A 24,236-nucleotide genomic window follows, 5' to 3' on the forward strand; every position below is an offset into this window, starting at 1 on the left:
TGGATTTGTTGTCATTTGACCGTATATCCTCGGATCTATTGAAGCCCATATAACCGACTTCAACTTATAACCCTGCACCATCTCTTGGTCTAAACTAGCCACCACCGATGGAGCCTCCTGACTCCATGCCACTACAAACTTTACCTGTGCAGCCCAAAAGTACCATTCCAAATTGGGCACCCCCCTTCCCCCCAGGTCTACCGACTTCCACATCAATTTCCTATGTATTCTCGGAGCTTTACCCCCCCCCATATAAATTTCATAATCTCCCCCTGAAGCTTATTTATTTCCCTCTTAGGTACCTGCACAGGCAAAGTCTGGAACAGGAACAAAATCCGGGGTAAGATATTCATTCGTACTGTAGCTATTCTCCCCCACCAGGATAGCCATTTACCCTGCCATCCCGCCATATCTCTATGTACTTGTTGAAACAACGGTCCATAATTTAGTGAATATAGCTGATTCAACTCAGAGGGTATCTGGACCCCTAAGTATTTAATATTGCCCTTCTTTAGTCGAAATGAGAACCCCTGGAGCATTTCTACCAGTCAACCCTGTGGGATAGACACCCCCAGAACTTCAGACTTGTCATAGTTTATCTTAAAACCTGAAATTCTACCAAATTGACTGAGCTCTTTCACCAAGTTTGGCAAAGTCGTCAGGGGACTCGTGACAAAAAACAGAATATCATCAGCAAATAATGCCAGCTTGTGCTCCCTGCCCGCTACCACCATCCCTTTTATGTCACCCATCTCCCTTATCCTCTGTGCCAGCAGTTCAATCGATATAGCAAATAACAAGGGAGATAGTGGGCAGCCTTGCCTCGTACCTCTCCCTATCTTAAATGCATTAGAATACCCCCCGTTTACCTTGATCCTCGCCGAGGGTCCTTCATATAACCTTTGCAACTATCCTATCAACCCCTCTCCAATACCTAGATGCCTCAATACCTCCCATAGATAGGGCCACTCCACCCTGTCAAAAGCTTTTTCAGCATCTGTACTTAGCAAAGCCATATGTCGACCCTTCTGTTGAGCCTCCCAAATAATATGCAGTGTATGACGTATATTATCGGCTACTTGTCTCCCCGCCACAAACCCTGATTGATCTGGGTGGATTAATTTGGGCAATATCCCCCCTAATCTGTTCGCAAGGACCTTGGAGAGAATCTTAACATCCAAATTAATTAGAGAAATTGGTCTATAGGACCCACATGCGGAAGGGTCTTTGCCTGGTTTCAGTATGAGCGATATACCAGCTTCATGCATAGTAGATGGGAGGGAGCTGCCCTGAAAACAAGCATTGCCCACCCTTACCAACAACGGCCCTACCTCCCCAGCAAAGATTTTATAAAACTTTGCAGAGTATCCATCTACTCCTGGGGACTTCCCTCCTTTAAGTCCTTTTATGACCTGCCTAATTTCCTCCAAATGAAAGGGGGCCTCTAGCTTTTCACAATCCTCCCGAGATAACTTGGGCAACCTAAGAGAGCACAATTCCTTTCTAATTTCACCTCCCTCCACCCCAATAATGCTAGTATATAGTGTACTATAAAATCTCAAAAATTGATCCCTAATATCTCTATCCTTATAAAGGATCTGATCCCCCTGCCCTTTAATTTTGGTAATCAGCGAGTCCCGTTGACGGTGTCTCAAACAGTTAGCCAGCATTTTCCCTGACTTATTGCCAAATTCAAAAAACTTATGCTGGAGACGTTTCCTCAGGAACTCCACTCGTTCAACCTGTATTTGATCCAAGGCCGCCCTCCATTTACGTACCTCCCGCAGCTCCTCTCCTAACCCCCCTTCCTGATGCTTACGCTCCCAGTAGGCCAACCTCTCCCTGGCTTCCAGTTCTTTCGCCTCCCGTTCCCATTTTTTCCTGGCGCCCCATTTAATTAGGTAACCCCGTACCACCGCCTTTAAAGCATCCCAGAGTGTGCCCTCCGATACCACCCCCATGTCATTCATACTACAGTAATCTTGAATTACCTTGCGTAAATCCTCACATACCTGTTTATCGCCCAAAATTCCCTCATTAAGCCTCCAAAATCTCTGTTTATCCTCTTCTCCCAACCCCTTCAAGTCAAGTTCTACTGGGGCATGGTCAGAGACTGAGATAGACCCCACATCTGCATCCACAACGTGTTCCCATAAGACCCGGCTACACCAAATCATATCAATACGTGTATATGAGTTCTGAGAGTGAGAAAAAAATGTATATGCCTTCTGGGTCGGATGTTTAAGTCTCCAAACCTCTAGGAGATCTAATCTTGAGGCCAGTGCCCTCAAACTCCAAGTATAAGGCTTGTGTACTGTAATGTGTCCCTTAGAGTGATCCATAGATGTATTCTATAAATTAAAATCTCCCCCCATAATCATCCCACCTCTTTGAAATTGAAGAAGCTCCTCCCTTATGTGCTCAAAAAACTCTCCCTGACCTGAATTAGGTGCATAGATATTCACAATTGTCACAGATTTCCCATATAAGAGCCCTCTGACCGCTAAACAGCGCCCCAATTCATCTCTATAAATGTCATCAGTTACAAATGGAATCCCTTTCCGAATATAAATGGCTAGGCCGCCCACCTTTCCCCCTCTTTTATCAAAGTGTGCAATACATTCACTGTAAGCCCTCTGATGTAATAAATGTGCCTCTCGGCATCTAATGTGTGTCTCCTGCAGCAAGACTATATCCCATCTACTCCTCTGTAACTCCCGATATACCAAATTTCTCTTCCTCTGCGAATTTAACCCATTCACATTCCAAGTTCCCACCCTCAACCCTTTCCCTCCCTGTACCCCCCTCCCGCCCCCCTGTTGCTGAGCGGTACCATTTGCCGCCAGCCTAATACTGTAAGGAAATAACCCCTCGCCAGAGCTGGCTCCCCCCTCTCCCCCTCTGTTTTTCCCCCCCTCCCCCCAAATTCGTATTCCCTCTCCCTCCGCTCCACCTTTCCCAAACTCATTACATTATAACAGTGTAATAGACATCCATTCTCTGTACTCATAACAGAAGAAAACTATTGCAAACCCTGTCTGGCAACCCTCCAGGGCTACTCAACAACCTATAACTGTGGTGAACTGAAACCAGTAGTCTCTCATACTTTCCATCAGGGTACTCTGTCCATTTCTGGCCTGTGGGAGCCCGGCCCTTTGCGAGAACCCGCCTTTTGCCACGACGATCCTCTCTTCTCGGTTGCTGCTTTTCCTGGTTTTCCTGTATTTCCTTCAGGAGGCAAATTTTTACAGCCTAGCTCCTTCAGCACTTTCCACGCTTCAACCAGCGAGGTCACCCGCCTCGTTTGGCCCTCTACTGTAAGCTGCAATCCAAACGGGAAAACCCATCTGTACCTGTAATTGGCCTGTTGAAGAAACTTGGTCAAGTCCCGAAACTCACGTCTTCGTTGCAGCGTGCCCAGGGCTAGGTCTTGAAATACTAGCACTGTTTGATTGTCCCAGGGAATTTCACCCATCAATCGTGCCTTACGCCAGACCAGATCTTTAGTCTCATAATCCTTAAAGCATGCCACTATATCTCTGGGCTGCTTATCTCTTCGGGGTCCCAGGCTTCTGTGTACCCTATCAAATTGTATCTCAGTCCCGTCTCCAAGCATGTGCTCGTCTCCTTCAGATGCCAGGATAAAGGCACAAATTGCTTTTACCACCTTAGTGCAGTCCATATTTTGATCCGTTTCTGGGACCCCCTTGAATCTTAAATTATTTCTTCTGGATCTATTTTCTAAGTCCTCGAGATCCAGCTGCATTTTATCTTTCTCTGCACGCAGAGAGCCAATCTCGTTTTTCAACTCCAAGATGTCTCCCTCCACGTGCTCCAGTGCTTCCTCAGCTTGTTCCACCCTGGTGCCAATTTCCCTCACCTCTTTCTGAATGTCCACCACTGCATCCTTGATTGTTTTCCTCACTGCCGCCATTTCAGCTTTAAGCGCTTTAAACCAGCGCGTTACCTCCTGCTTCGTGAGTTCAGTATCACTCTCTTGCTGCTCCATCAGCCCCTCCGTATCTGAGCCCGAGTCCGCGTCCGCCATTTTGTCTCGCGCCTTGCGCGGGGTGCGACTCGATGCTGCCGCTCCGTCCCGCTGATCAGCGCTATATTTAAATTTCTCCAGGCTTTCGGGTCGCCATCGATCTCCGGACTCTGACCGCCTAAATTCGCGATCGCGGTTTCGCTGGGGGAAAATCGCTGTTTTCACTGCTGCCCCGACGGAGCTCAAACATCAAGCAGCCATCTCTGACGGTGACGTCACTTCCACCCCTGCCCAGGTATTTTAACCTACTAGGTAGATGCTTTGCCATAGATTCTAATCAAAAATTTTCCAAGCCAACACATAGTCCCTTGACTAACTGGTTCTAGGTACACTTCCAACAGTAAGTAAAAGTCGCTCTTCCAGTTGATTTGAACCTAAAAAGACTTAACCAGTCATGCTCTGTTTGTTAATTACTTAATAAATCTGTTATACTATTCTTTTATTCAAGCTTCTATCTCATGTCAGAGTTTGGCATTCCTGACAACTAAGCCCATTTGAATCTACTCCTCTATGTTCCTCCTGTCTATCCTCCTGCTTCTTGCAACAGTCTGACTTGTTTCATCCCACAACAGTTTGGTTCCAAGCGCTCAACTACCTTCTGATTCTGAACTCCAACTGCTTCCTCATCAAACCCTCCAGACTGCTCTTCTCCAATGTGAGCTCATTTCCTGCCAGTTAAGATCCCTCACAAACTACATCTCCCAGCATGCAAACTCACTTCCTGTAGGAGCTCTCAAACTCTCTTGAGCTCCCTTTGCGGAAGAACTATATAATCAGCACATCACAATAGTTAGACACTGAACTTCACAGGAGCAGAGCCATGCAAGTAAAAACTGCTTCATAGGACTTCTACTTTTTGTTAATGGTGAGACAATCAGTAAATTATGTTGAGATGATCTGAACAGCAAGACATCAGAATATATGACAGTTATTCTGGGTGACCTGTATATAATGCTCCATGGATCAACATCAGCATCTTGAATTTTGCATGTATGATCACAGGGCGCCAGCACTGATCTCTCAGAAAGGGGGTGACATCAAAATTCTTTGATTTACAAACCAGTTTAACAGCTGTATGTTGGATAAGCATCGTGTTTAAATGAAAAGCACATTACAGTAATCTAAACGCTTAAAAATAAGAGCTCAGATGAGAATTTGGATATCTTTTCCCTTAACAATGAATTTGATGAGTGTATTTTCCACATAGTCAGGAAGGGCATTTTCACGAGCAAGGAGATATGATGTCCAAAATTTAAGCCCAATTTGAGGCAACTTCATCAAGGCTATGTGTTCCAGTCTGAACACAGAAATGGCAGGAATAATGTTATACAGATACAGTAGGTTATTCATATAAATTTATGCAGGTGTTTTCAACATTCAGAGTTGATTGCATAGCCTGGCTGAAAATGTACATAACTTTATGCTTTTTGGCAGCCAGCTGAAAACTGGCCTCCCCAAAATTTATGCAGGTATGGACTTATGCCAGCACGAAGCCTATCCTCCCTCACCGAAAGGCAGCTTTCAGCTCCTGAGCAGCAAGAGTATAGGAGAGAATATTAGTGGTGCAGAAGCATCCACTACTGCACCCAAAGAGCTGGCATCTGTGCAATGGAGCCAGTGAAAGCACGTATCATAGACAATAATGAGCCTCCCTGTGAGAATGCAAACTCATAAAGGGAAATTCCTTGTTGAATTTCCCTTTGAAAAGCTTACTAGTTCACACAACCTGGGTATAAAGTACTTAGAGACTGTGTGCCTGCACTGAAGCAGATACAAAGTATGTACCTTGCCTCCCCTTTTCTGTGTATTTAAAAGTGCATGTGCTGTTCACAGTGCACATAATTTTAAATAAATAGAAAGGGGAGAGAAGAATAATCAAAATGTAATTTTACAACATTAAATAGTCATCTATCCATATAAATCATTTTGATTATTGCCCTCATTGCTCATGCATATTCATTCTAGGTATCCTGAAATCCTGACCAGGCGAAGATCCTTAAAACAGGTTTGAGATACATCATCACAGTTGCCAATTCCAGCGCACACAGATCTGTGAGACTTAGAGGGCCATTTTCAAAAGAAACGTCTAAGTTGGAATTTGGACGTCTTTGGAAAACGTCCAAATTCGGAGGTGGGGAAAAGGTCATTTTCGAAAAAAGATGGACGTACATCTTTGTTTTCAAAAATATCATGGACATCCTTGGATTTGGATGTCCTTGGATTTGGACGTCTCTGATTTTCGGCCATTTTCGAATGCAAAGATGTCCACCTATAAAACGTCTAAATTCAAGCCATTTGAACATGGGAGGAGCCAGCATTTATAGTACACTGGTCCCCCTGACATGCCAGGACAGCAATTGGGCACCCTAGGGAGTGCTGCAGTGGACTTCATAAAATGTTCCCAAGTACACATCTCCCTTGTGTGTTGAGCCCCCCAAAACCCACTACCCCCAACTGTACACCACTACCATAGCCCTTACAGGTGAAGGGGGCACCTATATGTGGGTACAGAGGGTTTCTGGTGGGTTTTGGAGGGCTCACAGTTTCCTCCACAAATGTAACAGGTGGGGGCCTGGGTCCACCTGTCTGAAGTGCACTGAACCCACTAAAAAACTGCTCCAGGGACCTGCATGCGATGTCATAGACCTGAGTATGACATCTGAGGCTGGCAAGTAATATTTTTAATAATGTTTTTTGAGTGTGGGAGGGGGTTAGTGACCACTGTGGGAGTAAGGGGAGGTCATCCCTGATTCCCTCCAGTGGTCATCTGGTCATTTCAGGCACCTTTTTGTGCCTTATTCGTAATAAAAACAGGTCTGGACGTCTTTGCTTTTTTCCATTATGGCTCAAAGATGTCCAAGTCTTAGAAATGCCCAAGTCCTGCCTTGACTACGCCTCTGGTACGCCCCCTTGAGATTTGGACGTCCTTGCGACGGAGTTCCGATAAAGACGTCCAAAATCGGGTTTCAATTATACCAATTTGGATGTCTCTGAGAGATGGACGTCCAAGTGCCGATTTATGTCACTTTTTGGACGTCCATCTCTTTCGAAAATGAGCCTGTTAGTGCTAATGATAAACTAAACTAAGGCCATAGAGTATTCACTTTTTATCCTTCTCTGTTTAATGGGGTATTCTAATGTTGAAGTCAGGGCTGCTTTTAGCTCTGGGTAAACAGGGGAGCTGCTGCCCTGGAACTAGTTGAACAGGGGGCCATAAGTAAAAATAGCCCTGAACAAAGAGCTCACTCTGATCCAGCATCGTCTTCCCTCCCAGTTGCTTTCTGGGGACAAAAGGCAGCATAATGTCACTGCTGATGTTCTGCCAGTCCCGCCCCTCAGAAACAGGAAGTCACATCAGAAGAGGCAGAACCGGAAGAGCCATTAGCAGTGAGGATTTGAAGCAGCTCCCTGCCTTTATGCTGCTTCCCCCTCCCCAACAAGTGGCTTGGCTGGTAGGGAGGTAAGCTTCACTTCTGGATGAGAGGAGGGACCCGGGACAGAAGGACCCACACACAAACGTTTGCTCAGGGCCCCATAGGTGGTTAGTGCCTAAATGTGGCAGGGACACATTTAACATACAATGCTCTTTGTGTTACATATGTAATTGAAATATCAGCACAACCAGGATATGTTTTTGAAAACTGCACCAATGAAAAGCATGATCAGAGGCCCATAAAGTCTTATTATGTTCAACCAGAAAACATGCATGGCCGGCACCACTGTATTTGAGACTGCTTCTGCCTCTGTAGCTGTTGGTCATAGCTGACTTTCCTCATGATTTACATGGTATATATGACTGTTGTATTAAAGCACCAGGAAGTTGATCAGAATCTTGGAGTCCTATTTACAGAATTTCCCCCTTAGTCACATTTTTCACATAGATACATTTTCCCTCTAGTACCTCAGGCCATCAGACAGTCACTTCTTTGATACTGATTCTGTTCATGAAGAGAATGGCCAACTCAATTGGTAGAGAACTCCAGGAGATACTTGGAAATCTGTTAGAATTTCACCAAGGAGAAGATGAATGGATTTCCAGGGTGAAGTGAGTGTAAAAATAGTCATAGTGTTGAATAATCCTTGATATGAAGGTCACAAACTCTGATGGAATGAAATTAGCCATTATAACTGGAACCAAGAACCTATGTCAACACCATGAAGCAAGTGTGTTAGGACCTTGATATTCACTTGCAGTCCTTGAAGGCCACCAATGATTAAGTTTTCAGGATACAATGGAAATAGTAGGCATGCAAATCTCTCTCATGCATATTCATTAGGGATATCCTGAAAATCTGACTTACAGATGTCCCTGGAGGACTAGGAATGAATATCACTAGCAAAACCACATGTTCTTAGCATAGTTCCTGTTATCACACATTTCTTTACGCTGTGTTTTTGAGATAACAACCACAAAAATGTATCACCTACCTATTGAAAGAAATCAGTGCTGAGGACAGCCATCTTCCTTGAAGTTCTGTAGAATTTCTTCCATTTGAAGAAAGTTCTTCTGTTTTTTTTTTTTTGGTTACAGGATCAGCAGTCTATTTTGGAGAGCTATTTGGTCCAGATAAATGCAAAGAGTTCACTTGCATTCTTTGGAATGAAAATCAAGAGTTCGTCCAATGAGATACAGACTCTGAAGTCTGCTTTCAGTACCCCAACAGGTCTTCTCACTTACTGCTCTTGTAGTATTATGCAAATAATTATAGGTTTACTTTGTGCCATCTTTGGGATGCAGTAAATCACAAGTGAGGTCTCTGGAGAACAGCCTCTGTTTCCTATAGATGAGAAGCAAATATAATAGCTAATAACAGTTGATAAAAACTGGCCTATACAAGTAATACAGATTAAAAGGACATTTATGAAAAAATCTAATTTACAATAGAAGGAACATTTACTTACAAGTCATTCTATTTTATCTGCCAGAAGTCTCATGTATTCTGCTAATTGACTGTGGCCCATGTTATTGCATTTAAGGCTACTACCCAGGAAGCTGGCAATGGCAATGTCGATGACTAAATTACGGCCACAAGGCAGTTACTAATTCATGCTTTCAGCTAAGATAAATCACAGTAGAAAACAACATACCCCCAATAGTATTTCCTCTCACACATCAAATGCAGATGTTACATAAGCCAGTCTAGATTTAAGTACTTAAGACAATGCAGAATAGTATAAACTACTTAGCTAAACAGATTTATAAAGGTCACTACACATAACATGTTTGCCATATATTATTACTATAGACACAAAGCTGGCATTAATTAAACTTGCAACAAAATGCACAGCTACTATGCAAACACTGTTTCCTTTAATGCGAGTGAAAATAAAAAATATTCAGTATCCCCTGAATTCTTTAAATGGCGTTTAAAGTTGCATGCAAACATGGGTGCATGCTCAATTTGTTCATGCAATATAATTGGATGAGCTAATTAGCACCGATGATTGGAATGTTAACAATTATTGGTGCTAATTGGCTTTAATTAAAATTTACATGCTTAAATTTTAAGCACAGGTCCAAAAAGGGGCACAGCTACGGGAGAGTCTTGGGTGGATCAGGGTCATTCCTTTATTTTATGAATTTATGTACATTGTTATAGAATTCTGGGGATCCGTGCCTATCCCTAATTTACGCATGGGGATTTACACCAGGGTTTTGTTGGGGTAAACGACCATGCCTAAAAGTAGTTGTGGTTCCTGGTACTAAGCATTATTCCATAAATGATACCTAATTTTGAGTGCCGTTTACAGAATAGAATTTACCGCTTTTTTCAGCACCAATTTTTTTAGGCACCATTTATAGAATTTAGTCCTATATGTCAAACTACATTACTGTTTTTCTCATGTACCATTGTCCAACGTTTAGTAATTATAGGAGATTAAGTATGTAGAAATATGAAAGGAAGCTAACTAGATTACACTATGCATGGAATGTATGACTTTTAAAATGCTTTGTAAAACCTCACTTTTTAGTGAAGCTTTTATTTGATTTATCTGGATTTTACCTATCCTTCTTTTATGATTTTGGTTTACTCTATGTCATTTATTTTTCATATTGCTTTAATTCACATCTATGATTTTATGCCACCCAGGATGTAATTTTTGTTATGAGATCCAGAAATGTAAACAAGTAATTTGAAAGTAGTCACAATCTATGGTTGGCAGTTGGGAAATATCCTTAGTGTAAACTGATCAGCTGAGCAACAAAAGGAGAAATTGGACCTTACCTGCTAATTTGCTTTCCTTTAGTCCCTCCGGACCAGCCCAGGATTGGACTGATGGGTTGTGCACGCCTTCCAGCAGGTGGAGACTGAGAAAATTCTGACTCTAGAGAGCCCTGAGCCCTGGCAATGTGACCCTAGCCTCTGAATAACAAAGCAAGAAAAAGTAAAGACCAACCTTCTGTGTCCCGTGGAATCAAAGCAGCCACAAAGCACTCATAAAACGTGCTTAAACAACGGCCAAGCCGTGTAACAATGCTCACCACCAACTCCCAACGGAGAAGAGGTATGGCTCAAACATAACTTTTATTATATAACTTTTTTTTTTTAATGTAGAACTGTAAATTTGCAGAGCAGCTCCGTCGCCGATGACTGAAACAATGAAACACCTTAACCAGTCTGTAGTCTTGAAAGAACACTGTACATCTGGGTGACCAAACAGTTGGATGTGGGAGGGGCACTTGATGTAGTACACTTGGATATCAGCAAAGCCTTTGACACGGTTCCGCACAGGCGACTGATAAATAAATTGAGTGCCCTCGGTGTGGGACCTAGAGTAACTGATTGGGTAAAAAATTGGTTGAATGGTAGGAGACAGAGGGTGGTGGTAAATGGAGCTTGCTCTGAGGAAAAGGAGGTCGTCATTGGAGTACTGCAGGGATCGGTCCTAAGGCCGGCTCTTTTTAACGTCTTTGTGAGCGATATTGCGGAAGGGCTGTCTGGTAAGGTTTGTCTCTTTGTGGATGATACTAAACTCTGCAACAGGGTGGACACCCTGGAGGGTGTGAGTGACATGAGGAAGGACCTAGCGAAGCTAGAGGAACGGACTGATATTTGGCAACTAAGGTTTAATCCCAAAAAATGCAGGGTCATGCACTTGGGTCGCAAAAATCCAAGGGAACGGTACAGTATAGGGGGTGTAGTGCTTCAGTGTGCGAATGAAGAGTGGGACTTGGGGGTGATTGTGTCTGACAACCTTAAAGCTTTCAAACAGGTAGAAAAAGTGACGGCCAAAGCCAGAAAGATGCTTGGGTGCATAAAGAGAGGCATGACCAGCAGGAAAAAGGCGGTGATAGTGCCGTTGTACAAGTCTCTGGTGAGGCCTCATTTGGAGTACTGAGTGCAGTTCTGGAGACCGCACCTAAGGAAAGATATAAACAGGATGGAGTCGGTCCAGAGGGTGGCTACAAAATCAGTAAGCGGTCTTGAATGCAAAAATTATAAAGGACAGGCTTATGAACCTCAGCATGTATACGCTGGAAGAGAGGAGGGAGAGAGGAGACATGATAGAAACATTTAAATATCTCAAGGGCATTTATGTACAGGAAGAGAGCCTTTTTCAAATGAAGAAGAGCTCTGGAATGAGGGGGCATATGACAAAGTTAAGAGGGAATAGGCTTAGGAGTAACCTAAGGAAGTATTATTTCACAGAAAGGGTGGTGGAGGCGTGGAATAGCCTCCCGGTGGAGGTGGTGGAGTTGAGGACTGTTCCAGAATTTTAAAAGGCATGGGATAAGCATGTGGAATTGCTTAGGAACAGGAAGAATTAGGGGTTACAGAGGATGGGCAGACTGGATGGGTTATATGGCCTTTATCTGCCATCATGTTTCTATGTTTCTATCTAGTCTGTAGTGTCTAGAAAAGGAATTGAGAGGCCCACGTCGCCACATTACAAATGTCCACGGGTGGCACCAAGAACCGCTCCGCCCATGAAGCCGCTTGTCCCCTCATGGAGTGAGCTTTAACACTTTCCGGGACTGCTCTGCCGGCGAGAAGGTAAGCAGAAGCTATTATCTCCTTAATCCATCGAGATATAGTGGGTTTAGAAGCGGCCAAACCCTTACACCAACCAGCAAGGAGAACAAAAAGACGATCCATGCGCCAAAAGTCTTCAGTAACTGCCAGATAGTGTTTAAGAACTCTCTTAACATCCAATGTACGCAACTTCCTCTGATCCTCCGTGCCTGAGAAAGACCCCAGGACAGGAAGGAAAACCGATTGGGAAAGATGAAAGCGAGAAGCTACCTTAGGCAGCAAAGAAGGTACCGGACATAGAACCACTCGCTCCTTGGAAAACTCCAAAAACAGAGGCCTGCAGGAAAAGGCTTGCAGCTCCGAGACCCTCCTAGCTGAAGCAATGACCACTAAAAACACTGTCTTGAAAGCCAAATCATTACGGGAACAAGACGACAGAGGTTCAAAAGGAGGACCTGTCAGAACGGAAAGCACAAGATTGAGATCCCAAGATGGAAAGACCGCTCTGGCTGGCGGGCGAAGATTAACTCCCTTCAAAAAACGGGAGACATCCGGAAGACTAGCCAACGACTTACCTCGTATCCAACCTCTGAAACAGGAAAATGCCGCAAACTGCATCTTAAGAGAAGAGAGGGAGGCAAACATTTATCAAAGCCCCGCTGTAGAAAATCCAACATCTCCGCCACTGAAGGCTGGAAGGGAGCAATACCAGCATCTGAACACCAAGCCTCAAAAATCCTACAGGTGCAAATATAATTTAGAGACATAGACAGACGACGTGACCAAAGCATAGTAGCAATCACTGGAGCGGAATATCCTCTCTTAGCTAAGTGAGCCCATTCAAGAGCCAAGCCTTAAGACAAAAATCGAGCTGGGTCTGGATGAGGTATCGGTCCTTGCAACAGAAGGTTCTTGTGAACAGGAAGATGAAGAGGAGACACAGACAGAAGACGCTGGAGATCCGCGTACCACGGACGTCCGGGCCAATCTGGAGCCACTAGGACTTCCGTGCGCCTCGATCCTTTGAAAGAGACGACTCAAGAGAGGCCATGGAGGAAACACATACAGAAGACCGGAAGGCCACTGATGCTCGAGGGCATCTATCCCTGCCGCTCTTGAGTCTCTTCGGCGATTGAAGATGCGAGGAACCTTTGAGTTGAGACTGGAGGCAAAAAGATCTAGGACTGGAGTGCCCCACTGAGCTACTATCAACTGAAACGCTCGAGAGCTGCGAGACCATTCCCCTGGATCGAGGGTGTGTTGACTGAGAAAATCTGCTTGAATGTTTTCGACTCCCACCACATGGGAGGCTGAAATGGCGGTAAGATGAAGCTCCGCCCACACCATGAGACTCACCGTCTCCTGTCTCAAGCGCATACTCTTCATTCCCCCCTGGCGGCTGACATAAGCCACTGCCGTGGCATTGTCCGACAGAACTCGCACCACCTTGCCTGCCACCAGGGAACAAAACTCCTCTAGAGCTAGACAAATTGCTCTGGTCTCCAACGAATTAATGGATTGGGGCGCTTCCAGGGGAGACCAGAGACCCTGCGCCAACCTATCTAAACAATGGGCTCCCCAGCCCCAGAGACTGGCATCAGTCGTTAACGCTATCCACTGCGGAGACGCTAGCGGCATTCCTGAGGTGAGCTTCTCCATCCGCAGCCACTAGAATAGACTGCTGCACTCCTGGGAATGCAGAGGCAACCTCACCTGAAGGGAGTCCATCTGAGAGGACCATCTGGACAGGAGAGAAAATTGGAGAGACCTCATGTGAGCCCTGGCCCAGGGAACTACCTCTATAGTCGCTGCCATGGAGCCCAGGACCTGAAGATGATCTTGAATCTGAGATCGCAGTTTGAGAACTCTGCCCTGGGGAAAAAAAAACATGACCCCGCGCCGTGTCGAAGGTAACCCCTAAATACTCTAGGGACTGTGAAGGAATCAGACGACTCTTGGCTGCGTTCACCACCCAACCTAGGGACTGCAAGAAATGTACTACTCGGTCCGTGACCTGCCGACTCTCTTGATAAGATTTTGCCCTGATTAGCCAGTCGTCTAGGTATGGATGGACGAGGATCCCCTCTTTCCTGAGAGCCACTGCCACCACTACCATGACTTTGGTGAATGTGTGAGGGGCTGTCGTGAGGCCAAATGGCAGAGCCCGAAACTGAAAATTGTGTCCCAGAATCACAAACCGCAAGAATATTTTGTGACCGATCCGGAAAGGAATATGCAGATAAGCTTCCATCAGATCTAAGGCCGTTAGAAACTCTCCGGTACGAACTGCCACTATCACAGATCGAAGAGTCTCCACTCAAAACTCGTGACTTTGAGAACCCGATTGACGGCCTTGAGATCCAAAATAGGACGAAAGGAACCCTCTTTCTTGGAAACCACAAAGTAAATGGAATAACGACCCTGTCTGTACTCTGAAGGAGGGACTGGGCAAACGGCTTGAAGGTCCAAGAGCCTCTGTAGAATGTCCCTTACCATGCCTGCTTTGCGGCAAGAGTGATAGGGAGACTCCAGAAAGGCGTCTGAAAGAGGCTTGGCGAATTCTAAGGCATAGCCGTCTCAAATAACCTCCAAGACCCACTGGTCGGAGGTAATATGGGCCCACCTCTGAAAGAACTGTGACAGCCGAACTCCTACAGGAACTAGAGGACAGGCCCGCGCACCTTCATTGGGAAGAACGGGAGGGGGACCGGAAAAGAGCGCCTCAGTCTCTACCTACTCTATGGAAACCTCGAAAGGACTGAGTTCTGTTGAAAAACCTACACCTCTGAGCCTGAGCCCCCCCCCCCCCCCCCGACCGGTGTGAAACCTACGGAAATCCGTCGCCCCACCATGACCAAACAAAACACCCTGACTAGACGGAGGAGACGAGGAACCTTCGTATCCCCCAAAGAACACATCAATTTATCCAACTCTTCTCCAAACAACAAAGAACCCCTGAAGGGAAACTTACTCAGCTTAGATTTGGAGGCAGCATCTGCCGACCACCCTCACAATCAAGGGGAGCGGCGAGTCACGACGCCAATGCCAAGTACTTGGAGGATTCTCTCAACAGACCATACAAGGCATCTGTCAAGAAGGCAGATCCCATTTCAATCTTGGCCACCTCTACATATATAGCAGAAAGATCATCCGAGGATCTATCCAGGACTCTTTCCCCCAGCGGAAGCAGGCTCTGGGCACCAGGGAACCGCAAATATCCGCCTGCACTGCCAAAGATGAAACATCAAAACTATTCTTAGGCAGAGAATCCAACCTCCTGTCCTGGACATCCCGAAGGGCTGTTCCCCCGTCCATGGGAACCATATTACACTTGGTAACCGCTGAGACTACCGCATTGACCACCGGAACCTTAAGAAGAGCCCTGTCCACATCCGGCACTGGGTAAAGGCGGGTCATCGACCTGGCTGGATGAAAAGCGGAGTCAGGAACATCCCACTGTGCCTTAATAATGTCCCAAATGTCTTGATGCATGGGAAAAGCTCTCCTTGAAGATCTGGTGCCTTTGACCAACAAGTTAACATTGCGAACCTCGAAAGTTGTTCCTCAAAATGCAGAGTGGAGGAAACCAAAGAGATGAGCTCCTGTATGTCCTCCTTATGAAAGATCCTAGCCACAGAAGGATCTTCTCCTTGGGGAAAGGGTTCTGTAGCAGGATCCATAGGAATTTGGTCCTCCCAAAACTCCTCTGCTAAGCCTTCTTCCTCTTCCAGGAAGGGCACATGCTGATCCTGGTCAGACAGTGAATCCACTTGTGGATCCCAGCATCTAGGTCTTTTAGAGGGAGGAAAAGACCTGGAAGACTCCCCTGCAACTCCTGTCCCAAGACCAGACTTCTTTATCAAAAATGCCTGGTACATCTGGAGGACAAACTCAGGGGGAAAACCCCCTTCCTGAGTCCCTCCAGACTGTACCAGGGAGACTGCTTCCATTTCTCTCTGCACTCCTGAAGGCTGTGTATCAGAGGAGAGCTTGCGCGCTGTAGTACCTGCAGCTGCAGGCAAGATGGCGGCCTTCCGCGCCAAATTCAATGAACCAGGGAGATCCGTAGCAGAACAGGAGTGCGCCGAGGCAGACGCGACGGACCGGGAAGATGAAGAAGCAGGCAAGGTTGATGATGCCGACGGAGGAAGAGGCACCGATGAGATGTCTAGCGCTGCACAGATCTTACACAAGCCGAGAGCGCCTACTCCCCGGCGCTGGCAAACAGTGCAGCACTTCAATTTCTCCGCCATAGCGGAGCTCTCCCTGCCCTCAAAAGAAACACTTCAAGCTTTTTTTTTTTTAAAACAAGCCGCTGCTGTGAAAAACGTGAGGGAAAGGAGGAAGTGTAGCCTGAAGTAACTTGCTCATTCAGGCCTCAGGGCACTGTTTGTTTTCTTTTAAGAAACAGCTGAGAAGTAAAACCACAAAAAAATAAATAGAGCACGATGGAGCTGCCTGCTCATTAGCGCTCTGGGGACAGTTTTTTTTTTTTTAAGGAAGTGTGGCTGCCTCTCCCAAAGGCAATACACCTTTCCACCAAAAGGGTAGACCTTCCCAACTAAGTAAAGGGAGATAGGGAGAAAGGGGGGGAGGGACCTGGGGACACCCAAGTTTAACACCCCAGAGGCTGGAAAGGAAAATAAATTCTTATCTGCCAAGCCTCTAAATTAGATTCCCCAGGCACAGAAGGCATATATATATATATATATATATATATATTTTTTTTTTTTTTTTTTTTTTTAATGAGAGAAAGAGAGAGAGACTAATGGGCTCACCTCCTACCTGCTGGAGACTGAGAAAATACTGAGGCTAGGGTCACATGGCCAGGGCTCTTATTGGCTCTCTAGAGTCAGAATCAAACAAGCAGCGCCAACTAATTTAGAATGCTGCAGCACAACTGATAGAAGGCTGCAAGTGGGGTGACTAGTACTACTACTACTTAACATTTCTAAAGCGCTACTAGGGTTACGCAGCGCTGTACAGTTTAACAGAGAAGGACAGTCCCTGCTCAAGGAGCTTACAATCTAAAGGACAAATGTACAGTCAGTCAAATAGGGCAGTCAAATTGGGGCAGTCTAGATTTCGTGAATAGAGGTATAAAGGTTAGGTGCCGAAGGCTACATTGAAGAGGTGGGCTTTGAGCAAGGATTTGAAGATGGGCAGGGAGGGGGCTTGGCGAATGGACTCAGGAAGTTTATTCCAAGCATAGGGTGAGGCGAACCAGAAAGGGCGGAGCCTGGAGTTGGCGGTGGTGGAGAAGGGTACTGAGAGGAGGGATTTGTCCTGTGAGCGGAGGTTTCGGGTAGGAACTTAAGGGGAGATGAGGGTGGAGAGGTAATGAGGGGCTGTGGACTGAGTGCATTTGTAGGTTAGGAGGAGAAGCTTGAACTGTATGCGGTACCTGATCGGAAGCCAGTGAAGTGACTTGAGGAGAGGGGTGATATGAGCATATCAGTCCAGGTGGAATATAAGACATGCAGCAGAGTTCTGAACGGATTGAAGGGGGGATAGATGGTTAAGTGGGAAGCCAGTGAGGAGTAGGTTGCAGTAGTCGAGGCGAGAGGTAATGAGAGAGTGGATGAGAGTTCGGGTGGTGTGCTCCGAGAGGAAAGGGTGAATTTTGCTGATGTTAAAGAGAAAGAAGCGACAGGTCTTGGCAATCTGCTGGATATGGGCAGAGAAGGAGAAGGAGAGGGAGGAGTCGAAGATGACTCCGAGGTTGCGGGCAGATGAGACGGGGAGGATGAGGATGTTATCGACTGAGACAGAGAGTGGAGGAAGAGGAGAAGTGGGTTTTGGTGGAAAGACGATAAGCTCGGTCTTGGCCATGTTCAGTTTCAGGTGGCGGTTGGACATCCAGGCCGCAATGTCGGATAAGCAGGCCGATACTTTGGCCTGGGTTTCCGCAGTGATGTCTGGTGTGAAGAGATAAAGCTGGGTGTTGTCAGCATAAAGATGATATTGGAAACCATGCGATGAGATCAGCAAGCCCAGGGAAGAGGTGTAGATTGAAAAAAGAAGGGGTCCAAGGACAGAACCCTGAGGAACTCCAACAGAGAGCGGGATTGGGGTGAAGGAAGATCCATGAGAATGTACTCTGAAGGTACGGTGGGAGAGATAAGAGGAGAACCAGGAGAGGACAGAGCCCTGGAACCCAAATGAGGACAGTGTGGCAAGAAGTAAGTTGTGGTTGACAGTGTCAAAAGCAGCAGATAGGTCGAGGAGGATGAGGATGGAGTAGTGACCTTTGGATTTGGCAAGGAACAGGTCATTACAGACTTTACAGAGTGCCATTTCTGTCGAGTGAAGAGGGCGAAAACCGGATTGAAGTGGATCGAGGATGGCACGAGTGGAGAGAAAATCAAGGCAGCAGCTGTGAACGTCGTGTTCAAGTATCCTGGAGAGGAAGGGTAGGAGGGAGATGGGGCAGTAGTTGGAGGGACAGGTAGGGTCTAGTGACCACATCATACCCTTCCAGCAAAAGCTACACTGGCTACCAGCACCTTACAGGGCTAAATTTAAAACTATGTTTGATTTTCAAGGTCCTCAGACAAAATGGGCCAGAGTACTTAAAGAATAAGAAGTTAACCCTTTACACACCTTTCAGACCACTAAGGTCCTCTCAAGGATCATCATTATCTTTTTCCTCATCAAAAAGAAAATAAGATGATACCTTTTTTATTGGACATAACTTAATACATTTCTTGATTAGCTTTCGAAGGTTGCCCTTCTTCCTCAGATCGGAAATAAGCAAATGTGCTATTTTAACACCCAACAGAAAGGACTTAACCTAAAGATGACTGTTCACTTTTGTTTCTTTTTCCAAAAGTTTGATCATTTGCTTTTTCATGCGGCTGTATGCGGTATCTTCCATCTTAAGTAGAGGAGTGTGGTAGCCGTGTTAGTCCACTCTTAAGGTTATCAATAGAAATCAAACAAAATAAAACATGGAAAAGAAAATAAGATGATACCTTTTTTATTGGACATAACTTAATACATTTCTTGATTAGCTTTCGAAGGTTGCCCTTCTTCCTCAGATCGGAAGTTGGGTGTTAAAATAGCACATTTGCTTATTTCCGATCTGAGGAAGAAGGGCAACCTTCGAAAGCTAATCAAGAAATGTATTAAGTTATGTCCAATAAAAAAGGTATCATCTTATTTTCTTTTCCATGTTTTATTTTGTTTGATTTCTATTGATAACCTTAAGAGTGGACTAACACGGCTACCACACTCCTCATCAAAAGAAATTGTATGATGTGATACCTGCCAGTGAGCCTTCTCAGGAGCAGCCCCCACACTCTGGAATTTACTCTCAGAAGGGCTACATATAACTTGAGACTACCTCTACTTCAAGCCTGGCTCTTCTCCCAAGCCTTTAATACATAGGGTGACTGACTATACACTCATTCTGCACCTGGACTAGCTTGCTACACACACTAACTTAGATCAGTTCCTTATCTCTTGCTTAACTATACAAAGAACTTGCCTTGAGCTTTGCTAATCATCAAATTATCCCAACTGACACTATACCATGCATCTTATTCCCGTCATATATCTGCTCTTGGTCCCTCAGCTATACGGTAAGCTGTATTATAGAAAATCTTTAGCATCATATCTACTTTAGTTGAATGTTCTAATGTCATGCTTATTAGGTGTATCATTAGTACTATGCTAACACTGTATTATATCTCTGGTATTTGAATTCCAGTGCTGTTAAATGTGTATATTTTTTTATATTGTTTCATGGTAGTTCTATTACTAGGTTTCAATTTACTGTTTTCAAGGTTACCTCATTTTTTGTATTTATGTCTATTCCTAGTTATTTTACTATTGTTATGCTGTTAACAAAATTGTAAGTTCTGTGTTAAACTGTACTTGCTGTACACTGCCTTGTACATAAAGGCAGTTAATAAATCCCAATAAATAAATAATCTGACACCAGTTGTTAGCCCTCAGAAGATACCAAAATGTCAGTTAACATTACCTTGATTCTCTTTTAGATCTGGGACAGCCTCAAGCATCTCAAGATACAAGAACGCATCAAATTAAAAGAACAACACATGCTGCATATTTATTTGGAAGCAACATTTAAGAGCAGGTATTATTGCTGACATTCAAGATGAAGGTTTCATTTTTCACAGCAATTGGAAGCAGGGAAAATATACTTTCTCCCTTCCTCTCCACCCCCACTACAGTTTGCATCATGACCCGGAATCACCTACATATTGAAAAGCTACTAATCTTTTATACCAAAACAGAAACTACTCAAACAAATCAATCCGCTCCTCCTGGTTATTTATAAAACAGAATTGTAATAATAACATATAAATTCTACATGTATTCATGGCGTGTTTGAAAGGCACTTGAGGTAAACCATATGAAGAAGCAGGGCTTTGGAGTCGGAGTTGGATCTAAAGTTATATTTACCAGTACTTTAGATCCAGAACAAAGATAGATAGATAGATAGATAGATAGATAGATAGATAGATAGATAGATAGATAGATAGATAGATAGATAGATAGATAGATAGATAGATAGATACATAGATAGATAGATAGATAGATAGATAGATAGATAGATAGATAGATAGATAGATAGATAGATAGATAGATCTTTGTCCTGGAACAGGCTGGCTACAGTTTAGGAAAAGCATTCTCCACATGGAAGAAGATTCCACACAGTTTTTCCAATAAACTTAAGGAGATTGCATAGAGGTGGCTGCAACACAAAGGAAAATCCAGCACGGATAGCAAGTGTGGTGCTACTTGAGCAGTTCCAGGACAGCCTGCCCCATTCTATGAGGCAATGGGTGAGATAATGGGTGAGGTAACACCCCAAACTGGCACTGAAGGCCACTTTGGAAATGGCAGAGATATTCTACCAAGCCCAGCTGGCCTCTGAATCCTATAAATGCAATAAATAAATAAATAAATAAAGACCCGAAGTGAATTGGAAGTCCTGGGAATAGAAGAAAAAAAGCAGAACCTGAGAATTCTAAGGACAAGAAGCCACCTTCAAGTCTGGCATCTGAGAAGGAGAGGCTTAAAGCAATGGAGGTCCACCTCACCAAGGACTCAGCACCCTACACTGACCCGACTGCAGCAACAGCACTCTCTCACCTGTTTCAGAGATCACTTAGCCAGAGACTGCCAACATCTGGACAAGGAAGTCATGTATGGGAATGCAGTAGCCCTCCCTGCACTGTTGCAATTTTATGGAGGCTTTCCAACCTGAGAGCAGGAATTGTGTGTTACAAGTTGAATTCGATGGGAACTCCTATCAGGCACTGGTAGACCCCAGCAGCATCAAGACCCTAATTTGGAGGGGAATAATCACCGGACTGCAAATGAACTATGAACAGACCGTGATATTATCATGTGTGCATGGGAAACAGAAACAATATCCTACAGATCAAGTATTCCTCAAAACGCCAAGGGCCAAGGCGGGAACACATATAGGAGGCCCAGAGGCCAGGGTTGAGCCAAGGCATCCAACCCTGCCGAGCGAGGATCTCTCCGTCTGCTGTAAAAGCACGGGACTTTGGTATTTGTGCTTGACGCCATCAGATCCGCTACGGGCGTTCCCCATTTGGCACAGAGTTGAAGGAACACTTTGTCTGCCAACTCCCACTCCGCTGGGTCGATGTGGTGTCTGCTTAGATAATCGGCTTGCACGTTGCTCTGACCTGCAGTATGAGCTGCTGACAGGAACTGTAGATGCAGCTTGGCCCAGTGGCAAATCTGAGCGGCCTGCGCGGCCAGTGCTCTGCACTGCATTCTGCCTTGACGATTTATGTAGGCCACTGCCGTCATATTGTCCGACAGCACTCTGACAGCCAATCCTTCCAAGGTCGATTGAAAGGCCAGCAAAGCCTGGAAAATTCCTTTTAACTGCAAACTATTGATGGACCACTTCGATTCTTCGAGTGTCCACAGACCCTGGGCATGCCTCTCCTGGCAATGAGCTCCCCAGCCCTTCAGGCTGGCATCAGTTACCACCAGGCACCAGTCGGGGAGCGCTAACGACATTCCTCGCCGCAGCTTGCTGTCTGAGAGCCACCACTCCATGCTGAGTCGGGCCGCAGGGAGCCAACTGAGTCTGCACTGATAATCCTGGGAAATGGGAGACCAACTTTGTAGCAGGGAACACTGCAGCGGTCTCATGTGCGCTCTCGCCCAAGGCACCACTTCTAGGGTGGCCGTCATCGACCCCAAGAGCTGGACAATGTCCCAAGCTCGCGGGCGAGGCATCCTCAGGAGCAGACGGACCTGGTTCTGAAGCTTGCACCTCCTTTGCTCGGGTAAAAAAACCAACCCCGAGGCCGTGTTGAACCGAACCCCCAAATACTCTAGAGATTGAGAGGGGGGTCAGGAGACTTTTGGGTATATTGACGACCCAGCCCAGAGACTGCAGTACTGAGACCACTCTGGCTGTTACATGATGACTCTCTTCTGCAGAGTCCGCTCTGATGAGCCAGTCATCGAGGTATGGGTGAACCCGGATACCCTCTCGCCTGAGAAAGGCAGCTACTACCACCATTACCTTGGAAAAGGTTCAGGGAGCTGTGGCGAGGCCAAAAGGCAAGGCCCGAAACTGGAAATGTTTTCCCAACACCGCAAACCGGAGGAACCGTTGGGTGCGGGGGGCCATATAGGAATGTGCAAGTAAGCTTCTTTCAGGTCCAGAGACGTGAGGAAATCTCCTGGCTGAACCGCTGCAATGACGGAGCGCAGGGTTTCCATGTGAAAATGCCGCACTCTTAGTGACTCGTTGACTTTCTTTAAGTTGAGAATGGGCCGATAAGACCCGCCTTTTCGCGGCACCACAAAATAAGTGGAGTAATGACCGCAGCCATGTTTGGCGGGAGGCACAGGGATCACCGCTCCAAGGTGCAACAAGACTTGTAAGGTCTCCTCTACCGCCGCCCGTTTGATGGCAATGCCGCATCGGTACTCCAAAAACAGTCTCTCACCGGGGCATCTAATTCCAATCTGTATCCGTCTCTGATCAGGTCCAAAACCCACTGATCTGAGGTAATCTTGACCCACTCCTCGAGAAAGAGGGAAAGACATCCTCCAACTGCAGGAATCGAGGAGTGGGCCAGTGTTTGTCCGAGCGAAAGGAGTTTCTCTGCTGAAAACGGCTCCGTGAAGTAAACCCAGCAGAATGCCCCAGGCGGTACCTTCTAGCTTCACGGAAGCGAGGTCTAGAAGAGGAGGGAACCGCCTGACCCTTGGAAGAAGGCCGCAGCCTATCCTCGGGTAGCCGCTGGGGTTTAGCATCCCCCAGGCCCTTGACAATTTTCTCCAACTCCTCACCAAATAGGAAAAGGACCTGGAAGAGCAACTTCACCAACCTTTGCTTAGAGGCCATGTCAGCCGCCCAATGTCGTAGCCATAGAAGGTGGCGAGCAGCCACCGCCACAGATATCTATTTAGCCGAGGCTCTGACCAGATCATAAAGGGTGTCAGCCAAAAAAGACAAGGCCGACTCCATCCGCGGTGCCACCTCCACAAGGGGCTCCGCTCCATCCCTGGGCTGTTCCACTGCCTGTTGCAACCAAGCGAGGCAGGCTCGAGCAGCATAACAACTGCACACAGACGCCCATAAGGGTAGGCCTGAAATTTCAAAGGACCCATGCAGATTCTTGAAGGAGCTGAATAAGCTGCGTCCAACCCTGCTGGGAGATAGAGAATACTGAGAGGCAGATGGAGCTAGCCGTCCAGGAGGCACTATGGTTTTCAGTGTTCTCTATTTCCCCCTGCTGGTAGGTGGACACAACCCATTCGTAATGGATTCATTGGCTGCTGATGACAAGGAATCCTCTGCTTCCAGCGAGGATTACAAAGGAATGAAATCTGGACCTAGATATCTGGATATCAGAGCATGGGGAACAGGGGGCCAAGGAATGGCCTCCATGAGGTCCTGAATTAGGAGAGACATTAATTGAGGCTTGGGAAAAGCACGTCTCTATGCAGGAGTTACTGGAGTAGACAAATAATTATAAAGATCTAGGAGACCTCAGCTATCTTGCCTATTTAAAGTGCACATATTCTATAATCATGTCCTTATGCAAAGCATCTACACAGCAGCTCTTATTAAAAGTCTAAATCCTATGAGGTCTGTTTTCAATTACATTTTCTGTGTGCTTAAATAATTTTCTAGGAAAGAATCTGTTTTCTACATAAATGTTCCATGTTTCTAATTC

Source organism: Microcaecilia unicolor, chromosome 1, assembly GCF_901765095.1.
Source record: "Microcaecilia unicolor chromosome 1, aMicUni1.1, whole genome shotgun sequence".
Taxonomy (NCBI): Eukaryota; Metazoa; Chordata; class Amphibia; order Gymnophiona; family Siphonopidae; genus Microcaecilia; species Microcaecilia unicolor.